A 10,693-nucleotide genomic window follows, 5' to 3' on the forward strand; every position below is an offset into this window, starting at 1 on the left:
GGAGATATGCATGGAGACAGGAGGGTGACAAAACAGTACAATTTTATGGTTTATAATGGGCTAGAAAACCCAGATTTTATTTATTTATTTATTTGCTGCATTTGTATCCCACATTTTCCCACCTCTTTGCAGGCTCAATGTGGCTTACATTATGCCGCAATGACAATTGTCATAAGCAGTATGATAAGAACAAAGTATTGTTACAATTAAGGTACATTAGATATCAAGAAAACTAGAAATAAAGAAATAATTAATATATATTAGATATACAGTGTGATTAAAGTAACCAAATTAGAAGTTCAATGTTGATTAGTTCTAATACAGATGTGATAGTGAGTCTTTTATGAAGGGTTCTTGTTGTAAGTCTCGTTAAATAATTTAGTTTTCAGTGATCTCCGGAAGATTGTCAGAACGTGTGTTGTTTTTAAGGGATTCGGAAGTGCATTCCAACGTTGCGCGCAGATGTAAGAGAAGCTGGATGCATATAATGACTTGTATTTAAGTCCCTTACAGTTAGGGTAGTGGAGGTTTAAGAAGGTACGTGAAGAACTTTTTGTATTTCTTGCTGGTAGATCTATAAGGTCTGACATATAAGTCGGGGTCTCTCCGTGGATGATCTTATGGGCCAGAGTGCAAATTTTGAATGTAATTCGGTCTGTTAGTGGGAGCCAGTGTAATCTTTTTCTGAGGGATCTGGCGCTTTCATATTTCGCTTTACCAAATATGAGTCTGGCAACAGTATTTTGGACTGTCTGGAGTCTCTTAATAATTTGGGCTTTACATCTGGCATAGATGGAGTTACAGTAGTCCAAATGACTTAAAACAAGTGATTGCACCAAATTACGGAATACCTCCCTTGGGAAGAAAGGGTTCACTCTTTTTAGCTTCCACATTGCATAAAACATCTTCTTTGTTACATTTTTCACATGACTGTCAAAAGTAAGATTACAGTCAATTGTGACTCCCAGGATTTTCAGGGTATCCGCAACAGGAAGAGTGTGATTTGGTGTATTTATGTTGACATACTTTGTTCTATTGAATTGCAATGAAAGAATGAAGCACTGTGTCTTTCCTGCGTTAAGTTTTAATTGGAAAGCATCCGCCCACGAATTCATTATTTGGAAGCTATGATTGATTTTATTTGTAATTTCTGATAGGTCATTTTTAAACGGGATATATATTGTAACATCATCAGCATAGATGTATGGGTTTAAGATCTTTGTTAAGTCCTGTCTGGTGGGTGTCAAAATATTTAATCATTCTGACTTCAAAGGTCTTATGTTCCTGTATTGTTTTAAAGTTCCCTTTCAGGATTCTCACCATGAAATCACTGGTACAGTGTTCTGGTTTTGTAAAGTGCTGCCCCACAGGCGTGACATCTTTATTGGTACTAGCATTTTTCATATGGTGTCTATGTAAATTAAATCTCTTCTTTAGCATCTGACTTGTTTCTCCAATGTAGCAGCCTTCGTTGCATTTTTTACACTGAATTATATATACCACATTGGAAGATGAGCACGTGAAAGATTCCTTAATGTTGAATATTTTTCCTTTGTGAATGACCGTGGGGTCCTTTGCAATGTTTTGGCATAGTTTGCAGCTGGATATATTGCGAGGATGTGTGCCATTCTTTTCTTTTTGAGTCTGTATTGGGAGCTTACTTCTAATTAGCTTGTGTTTTAAGTTGGGTGGCTGTCGGAAGGCCAGCACTGGTGGGGATGGGAATATCTCTTTCAGTAATTCATCCTCCTGGAGTAGAGGCTGCAGATCTTTTATGATTTTTCTTAATTTTTCTAGCTCTGGGTTGTATGTCACTATAAGGGGGATTCTGTCTGTGGCTTTTTTTTCTTTGTACTGTAGCAGATTTTTCCCTGGGTGTTCTGAGGGAGAAGGCAATATTCTTGGAGATTATTTTGGGGTTGTATCCTTTCTGTTCGAATGATGCAGTCAGGATTTCAAGGTGTCTTTCTCTGTCCCCTGGGTCAGAGCAGATACGGTGGTATCTTGTGGCTTGGCTGTAAATAATGGATCTTTTTGTATGTGAAGGGTGGAAGCTGGAGTTGTGGAGGTAGCTGCATTTGTCTGTGGGTTTCTTGTATATGGAAGTTTGTATATATCCATCGCTGATTGAGACTGTGGTGTCCAAAAAATTGACTTTTTCTGGGGAGTAGTCAATTTTGAATCTGATTGTAGGATGGTATGTATTGAAGGAATTGTAAAATTGTTTCAGAGTTTCTTCCCCCTCAGTCCAAATCATAAAAATGTCATTGATGTACCGGTAGTATTTTAGGGGTTTGGTCTGGTATGTATTCAGAAATGTCTCTTCCAGCTCAGCCATAAAGAGGTTGGCATATTGGGGTGCTGTCCTGGTGCCCATCGCAGTGCCCATTATTTGTAGATAGATATCATTGTTAAAGTGGAAATAGTTGTGAGTTAAAATAAATTTGATTAGTTTTGTAATGGTTTCTGGTGAGTATTGATGGTCCAGTGTGGATGTTTTTAGGAGTTTCTCACATGCAGCTATGCCATCCGCATGGGGAATGTTGCTGTATAGTGATTCTACACCCATCATGACCAGAAGGGAACTTGGTGGTACCCTTCTGGATAAAAATGGATAAACACATTAAAATGCAAACCGAGGGCTCCATGCAGTAAGCTATAAAAATGCTTTGCAAAAGAACTCTTGGTGTTGGGTTCAACTGTGTAAGCATTTTATAGGTTACATAGGATCATGACCGCAGCGGCACCTCTTTTGGTGAAAATATCCTTTTGGTATAATGACAGTATAAGAGTGAATAAGGTTCCCATATTCTGGAAAGGCTGGCAAGACAAAAGTTTTTGGACTTTGGGATAATTAAGAACAGACATTATAAAACATTAGGCAGTTACAGTTGAACTTTAGTTTACCCCCAAATGTTACTTTCAGTTTTTGCAACTAAGTCACTGTCTCAAGTCTAGAAATATTTTCTCCAGTACCATTATCCCATATGATGTTTCATGGAAGTAGCATTAAAAAAAAAAGTCACGAGGTGTTGGAAAGATAATGCTTCCTAATGTATAAATGTAGGATGGAACAAAGTCTGTCATCCACAGATATGAATGAGTGACTGCAGAGAAGTGGAGCTGGCTACAGCCCTCTAAAATATGGGTGCCACTGGAGGACTTCCCCATCTGTGAATTTGTATGGTATGTGCATATATGCCTAAGTGTAATGTTTTGCTTATTTAACATGCACAGCCTTGTTGATGGCTTGTTATTGTAAATACTATTTTTCAGTAAAAATATATTTTTAAAAACAGTGTGTACTGGCTGAAAGAAAACAACTCGCATCCACCATAGTAGAAGGCAACAGAATTTCGGTTTCAGCTTCGGATTCAACAAAAATCTCAAAATGGCTACCAAGACTTCCAGCAGGAGGTCCTGGCAGCCAATTTGGTCAGCAGAGCCAGCATGGGCAGGAGTGACTGGGGATCACTTCTACCCCTTCTGGCCACTAGACTACCAATGATATGATAAACCAAGGGCAGGGGCTCTGGACAGGGGAAGGGGCTTCTTCTGTTTGAGGCGGGAGAGAAGTGAAGAAGAGAAGATGAATGGAATAGGGGATTTTTCCCTTTTGAGGGCTGGACCAGTTTCAGCTTTGGTTTTTGGCTGAAATCAAGCAGCAAATTTCAGCCACAGATTCAACCAAAACAGAAAGAACTGGTTTTGGTGGTCCGCTATGCCACAGCAAATTGCAACTTTCCTGCATCTGAAGTAAAATGTGTCCCTGTCAGTTCAATAGTGGGGATTGGTGCACAGTGACAGGAATGTAAATATTTATTTTTGTAAAGGCTGGCCGGAACGTCCAACTGGAATCCCCTATCACCATCTGCTAAAATTACTGGGTCACCTGACCCCCTGCCCAATAAAGAAGGCATTGCCTTATTTAATAGGCTGGTCCATAGCAATGTATCACACTGCTAGGAGTCAGGTGCCAGGATTTATATAATATGCCTCCCTGGCTGAGGTAAATATAATTGGTCTGAGGGGTCTAGCTGCAGCAAAGGCTCTCTGGTCCAGCTCGGGCGCCATTGACCAGATAGACTCTGGTTGGGGGTAAGAACCAGGCTCATTTCAGCCAGGGGTCCTCTGTGGTGATTACCTCAGGTGACCCTGCTTCTCCCACATAGGACTTTTGTTTCAATCCTGGTCTGAAGTATTATTATTATTATTATTAACATTTGTATAGCGCTACCAGATGCACGCAGCGCTGAACACCTGACACAGAGACACAGTCCCTGCTCGATAGAGCTTACAATCTAAAAATACAGACAAGACAATTAAGGGCAAGGAAAGTACTGGGTGAGAAAGAAGTACAGTTTGTGTGCTAAAGGTGAAGTGAAAAAAACACTCCAAAATTCAGCACAGTTGTTTACATCAGGAACAATTCACAGCTCAGTCAGTTTGCATGCAAATTGTCTGCAGACCACCCTACCCTTTAGTGCAGCAGTTTTACAGTGGATTTTTCCACTCTGAAACCCTTACTTCATTGGCCGTAAGGTTAGCATGGAAAATCGAAAACAAACCACCACACTAACCCCCCTGTTTACCAAGCCGCGCTAGCGGCTGTCATGTGCTAATGCCGACAAAGCCGGTTCACTGTGAATGGGCTGTGTCGGTATTGCCGTGCAGTTTAGTAAACAGGAGGGTAAATAACGGTGTAGCTTATTATACCAGGGAGTGAATTGTTAGAAATACAGTTCAAGGGCAAATCAGTGGTTCAGTAGCAATCACGAAGTGCCTAGTTCAGTCCCTATGTCGGGTTTCCAGCTGAGACTCTTCATTACCCTGAGGGGTGAGGAGAGGAGTCACGGTAATTAATTAAAGGTGACCCATGGAAGCAGGGCCAGATTAAGGCCAACTGATGCCCTAAGCAAAGCCCAACAATGGTGTCCCTTGGCCCTTCCATTGCTTAACTGACAAAACATTTACTCAATAAGTGCTGAGAAATATCATTATTGTACGAGAGAAAACAACATATATATTTATAATGAATAGAAAAATATTGAAATTTATATTGGATAATGGGTGTGGCAGATGACAGTGAAAAAGTTAAGGGCATGATAGCTAAGGGGAAAAAACTCTGTGGTATTTTGCTTAATGGTTAATCCAGGGCTGCATGGAGGGCAGTTTCATAATTGTGCATCTGTATATAGGTGCCTATTCTATAAAAGAAAGGAGGTTTCTACTTATTTTTAAAATTTAGGTGCAAGGATTTATGCCAACCATAGAGCTAGAAATGTATGTGTAAATGTAGTCTTGCCTGTGCTCCTCCCAGACTCTGTCCACATGTGTGTCTGCCTGCAAACTACACACGATCAATAAGCATACAGTTATGTAGCCAGGTTATTGAGAACTCCTAGTCACTTCTGTCTGCTGATGTTCCCTAGAACTTCAACAGAGGGATGTGCATTTGAAACAACTTGGAATGTGTAAATATCATTTCATATCCTCTTAAACCTAAAACAGAAAAGCCCCCAAAATTTACTTTTCCAGTGCCATTAAAGGTGCACACTATGGGGCCAGCAGACAACCTGACATATTTGTCTTCTTGTGTTTTTATGTATGTCCTGTTTTTAGACATGTTCTGTCTCTTTAAATTACTCATTCCCCAGCATTTTTAGCATTACTTTGTAAACCACTTACATTTTTTTTTATATACTAGATTTGCAGTATATCAAATAAATTGAACTTGGACCTCAAATTTCCCTCCCCTGAGCACAACCTGAATCTTTTGATCATCACCCAACTCACCCCTAACCACCTCTGGTTTTCTCCAATCCGCCTTAAGTGCCAGCATAAACCCCCATCCCCAATCCCAGCCCTGGCTCTTACTAGAGTCCCTGGTGCTGTAGTGGGAGCAGGAGTGACCCCACTTGCTCCTGATCATTGCAGCACCACCTCTTCCACAATCCTCTCTTTCTCCGTCTTATACCTCTTGCAGACTCAGGGGACAATGGCAGTACATCACTCTACATCCTTCTAGCCTGCTCTGCATATTTTTTTGAGGGGGGGGGGGTTATGCTTTGAACACACAGTTCACAGCATAATAGTCTGGCAGCGTAGGAGGAATTCTGATTCCTGAAAGTCCACTTGTACTTTTTTATTTTTCCTTTAGCGTAGGAGGAAGACACAGCTGAAGGCACTGCCTCGCTGTTGTCCTTTCTTCAGCCCTGAATTGTCTGGAAGGGTTAGTGATGATTTTGGTGAGCAGTTCATGATGGCAGTAACAACAGTGATGATGGTGAAGGAGGTAGAGGTATGGAGGAACGATAATTGAAAACAAATCTTAGAAAATATTTTTTCACACAGTGCATAACTAAGCTGTAGAATCAGTTGCTGAAGGACATGGTCAAGGTGACTAACTTAAAAGAGGTCCAAAAGAGGTTCAGAAAAGTTCCTGAAGGAAAAGCCCACAATAAATGATTAGCCAGATAGACTTGGAAGAGCCTTGCTTATCCCTGGAAATAAGCTATAAGAAATTGATCTACTATGGGGGTGGGGGGATTTGCCAGGTACCTGTGACTCAAACAAACCAATATTAGAGATGGGATGCTGGCTTGATGGACCTTGGTCTGACTCAACATGGTTTTTCTTATGTTTTTATGGGGTTCATGCTGATGGAGACACATTAGCTGCTAAAAAAATATTTTCCTGCTATACGTCACTGGTTTGACTATCTTGGAATGCCCTCCTGTTGGAGGTGGTGGAGATGAAAACGGTAACGGAATTCAAACATGCGTGGGATAAACATAATGGAATCCTGTTCAGAAGGAATGGATCCTTAGAAGCTTAGCCAAGATTGGATGGCAGAGCCGGTGGGGGGAGGCAGGGCTAGTGCTGGGCAAGACTTCTACAGCCTGTGCCCTGAAAATGGCAGATACAAATCAAGGTAAGGTATACACAAAAAGTAGCACATATGAGTTTATCTTGTTGGGCATACTGGATGGACCGTGCAGGTCTTTTTCTGCCGTCATCTACTATGTTACTATCCAGCTCATTTTCGAAGGAGATTGCCGGCCATATTCCGACACAAATCGGGAGATGGCTGGCAATCTCCTAAAACCGGCCAAATCGGTATAATCGAAAGCTGATTTTGGCCGGCTTCAACTGCGTTCTATCATGGGGCCGGCAAAAGTTCAAAAAAAGAAGGGCGTCCTTGGCGAGAATTTGGTCCACTTTATTTGGTCCCTTTTTTTTTTAGGTCCAAGTCCCAAAAAAGTGCCCAAACTGCCCAGATGACCACCGGAGGGAATCAGGGATCACCTCCCCTGACTCCACCAGTGGTCACTAACCCCCTCTAACCCTCAAAAAACAACTTTAAAAACTTTTTGTGGCAGCCTCTATGCCAGCCTTAAATGTCATACTCAGGTCCATCGCAGCAGTATACAGGTCCCTGGAGCAGTTTTAGTGGGTGCAGTGGACTTCAGGCAGGCGGACCCAGGCCCATCCCCCCCTACCTGTTACATTTGTGATAGAAAATGGGAGCCCTCCAAACCCCCTCCCAAAAAAAAAACCAGCAGGCAGACCCAGGCCCATCCCCCTACCTGTTACGTTTGTGGTGGAAAATGGGAGCCCTCTAACCCTCCCCAAAACCCACTGTACCCACATGTAGGTGCCCCCCTTCACCCATAAGGGCTATGGTAATGGTGTATAGTTGTGGGGAGTGGGTTTTGGGGGGGATTTGGGGGGCTCAGCACCCAAGGTAAGGGAGCTATGCACCTGGGAGCTATTTTTATTTTTTAATTTTTAGAAGTGCCCCCTAGGATGCCCGGTTGGTGTCCTGGCATGTCAGGGGGACCAGTGCACTACAAATGCTGGCCCCTCCCATGACCAAATGCCTTGGATTTGGCCGGCTTCGGTTTCCATTATGGGCGAAAACCTATGCCGGCCATCTCAAACCCGGCCATCTCTGACATTTGGGCGGCCCCAACCGTATTATCGGAAAAAAAAAGATGGCCGGCCATCTTTTTCGAAAATACGGTTGGCTCCGCCCCTTCGTGGCGTCGTCCTCGGAGATGGCCGGCGCTGTTCGATTATGCCCCTCCACGTTACTATGTATGTTATTGTTTGTCTATACTTCTTTCATATTATTTTAATTCTGTTCTATAGTTGATGTTGACCACTCTGATATTAATATTGAAGCAAATATTGAATAAACATGAAACATAACAAAAACATATGGACTGAGGGACAGAGAAAGTATGGAGGAATAGACTTCATTTTAGTTATATATAAGTCACTCTAAATGTGCGTAAGCAGCCAGGCTGACCACATCATCAGAGGGGGAAGCCACCAGGCTAGTAGTGGCATTGGAAGGGGAATCCCTCCCCCATGCCTTGTGTACTGTTCACTTTGTCCAACAACAATCTTGGCTTTCATATTGAGGTTTTTAGTTTTTCCAAAGTGGCCTGAACTGGAAAAATAATGAAGATCATTGCTCTACAACTTTCTTGTAGAGCAATGATCTTAATTATTTTTATTGCTTTCTCTGTTGAGTCCCATAATGCTACCTCCTCCCTCACTAATATAGCTAAATGAAAGTCTTTTACCCCCTTTTTCCTATATTGGCTATTTTCTCTTCCATTTACATCTTTCCTTCATTTTTAATTCTCTGTACCTTTTTCCAGATATGTTGCCTGCCTTTTTCTTCATGCAATCACCTGTAGTTTATGAATGCTAACCTTTTTTCCTTCACTTTTTTGACTCCTTTCAAGAACATAGTCTCTTTCTTTTTATTTCCCTAACAGTCAATTTGTTGCCCTTATCTCATTTCAGTTTTGTCCACTGCTTTTCCTCTTCCCTTATATGCTTCCATCCAACTTATGGGTCCCTGAGGTATTCCTTCATCTTAATGAAGTTAGATTCCCTGAAGTCTTGGACCTTCACTTTTGAATGAACCATCACCATGTGCTCTAATACTGAACCCCACCATTCGATGATCACGGGATCCTAGACGATCACCCAATAAACATCAGAAATAATGCCTAATTGTAAGCATTATGTCCATTATTTCCTAGTTCATGGCACCCAACAGACAGCACACCATCCAGGGCATCATGTCTGACTAGCAGATGGATGTCTCAATATCCCTCAGAAAACAGTCACAACCACCACTACCCTTCAGTTCATAAGCACAACAGAAGCACAACCAGGTTGACCTCACGAGGGGAGCAAAAGCAGCGCAAGAGCGGACTTCCGCCAGCGCACATTTTCAATGCAACACGTTGAGAAAAAAATAGGCACCAACGCTGGCAGAACTCCATTTAGGGGAGCACCCGCTCCCCTGGCGCCTCCCCTAGCTACGCCACTGAAGCACAGTGGTTACAGATCCTGAAACTTTGGGGTTTTATAATTTTCAGTTCTTTCTTATTCCGGGATGGTTTAATCTCTTTCACTTCCAAGCTACATAGTTCCAAAGCTGCATGTTGGTTCTTCAGTTCAAGTGAAGATGGAGTCAGGCTGATGTTTATGGATTTTATAGGTTTTGTAATCAGTGCACAACAGTCAGTTTGTGCTTCAGTTTTATCTTCCCCTCTGCTGGAAGAAGGGAGAAAAACAATGCTGGAAGTTGGTGGTGGGGAGGCTAAATTTGCATCAATTTGCTACATTTTTTGAAGGCATAAACTAATTTGTGGATAAAGGTGAGCCAGCGTATCTTGATTTTCAGAAAGCATTTGACAAAGTCTCTCATGAAAGACTCTTTTTCACTTTACTACAAATGGGATTTCCTTCAAATGTTGCATCCTGTTGAAGCAATATTGAGATCAGCCCATGACAGACTCTTGAGAACTGGTTAAAAGATAGAAAACCTACAGTAGGGTTAAATGGTCAATTCTCTCAATGGAGAAAGATACTTAGTGGAGTGCCGTAAGGATCCATAATGGAACCAATGCTTTTTAACCTAGTTATAAATGATCTAGAAATGTGAATAATGAGTGAGATGATCAGATTTGCAGATGAAATAAATCTATTCAAAGCTGTGAAATTGCAGGAGGACCTTGGCAGGATGGAAGAATGGGCAGCCAAATGGGAAATGAAATTTAAATGTGGACAATTGCGAAGTGATGCACATTGGGCAGTATAACCCAAATTATAGCTACGTGATGCTAGGTTCTACATTAGGAGTCACCACTGTGGAAAAGGTTTTAGGTGTCATAGTGGATTGCTGCTCAGTGTGAAGTGGTGGCCAAAAAAGAAGCAAACAGAATGTTAGGAATTATTAGGAAAGGAACAGAGAATAACTCAAAGGATATATCACTCCATGGTGAGACTGCATCTTGAGTACTGTGTGCAATTCTGGTAGCCACATCTCAGAAATATAGTGGAACTGGAAAAGGTACAGAGAAGGGTGATCAAATAAGGGAATGGAAGGACTCTCATATGAGGAAAGACTAAAGAGTTTACGGTGCTTCAGCTTGGAGAAGAGTCTGCCGAGGGGAGAAATTATATAGGTCTATAAAATCCTAAATGGAGTGTAACAGGTAAACATGAATCAATTGTTTACTCTTTCAAAAAGTACAAAGACTAGGGATCATGCCATGAAGTTATAAAATGGCACATTTAAAATGTATTTAAAATACAGAAAATATTTTCCCTCAAGGAATAGTTAAGCTTTGGAACTTGTTCCTAGAGCAAGTGGTAAGAGCAA

The sequence above is a fragment of the Microcaecilia unicolor genome, chromosome 2, assembly GCF_901765095.1.
Source record: "Microcaecilia unicolor chromosome 2, aMicUni1.1, whole genome shotgun sequence".
Lineage (NCBI taxonomy): Eukaryota > Metazoa > Chordata > Amphibia > Gymnophiona > Siphonopidae > Microcaecilia > Microcaecilia unicolor.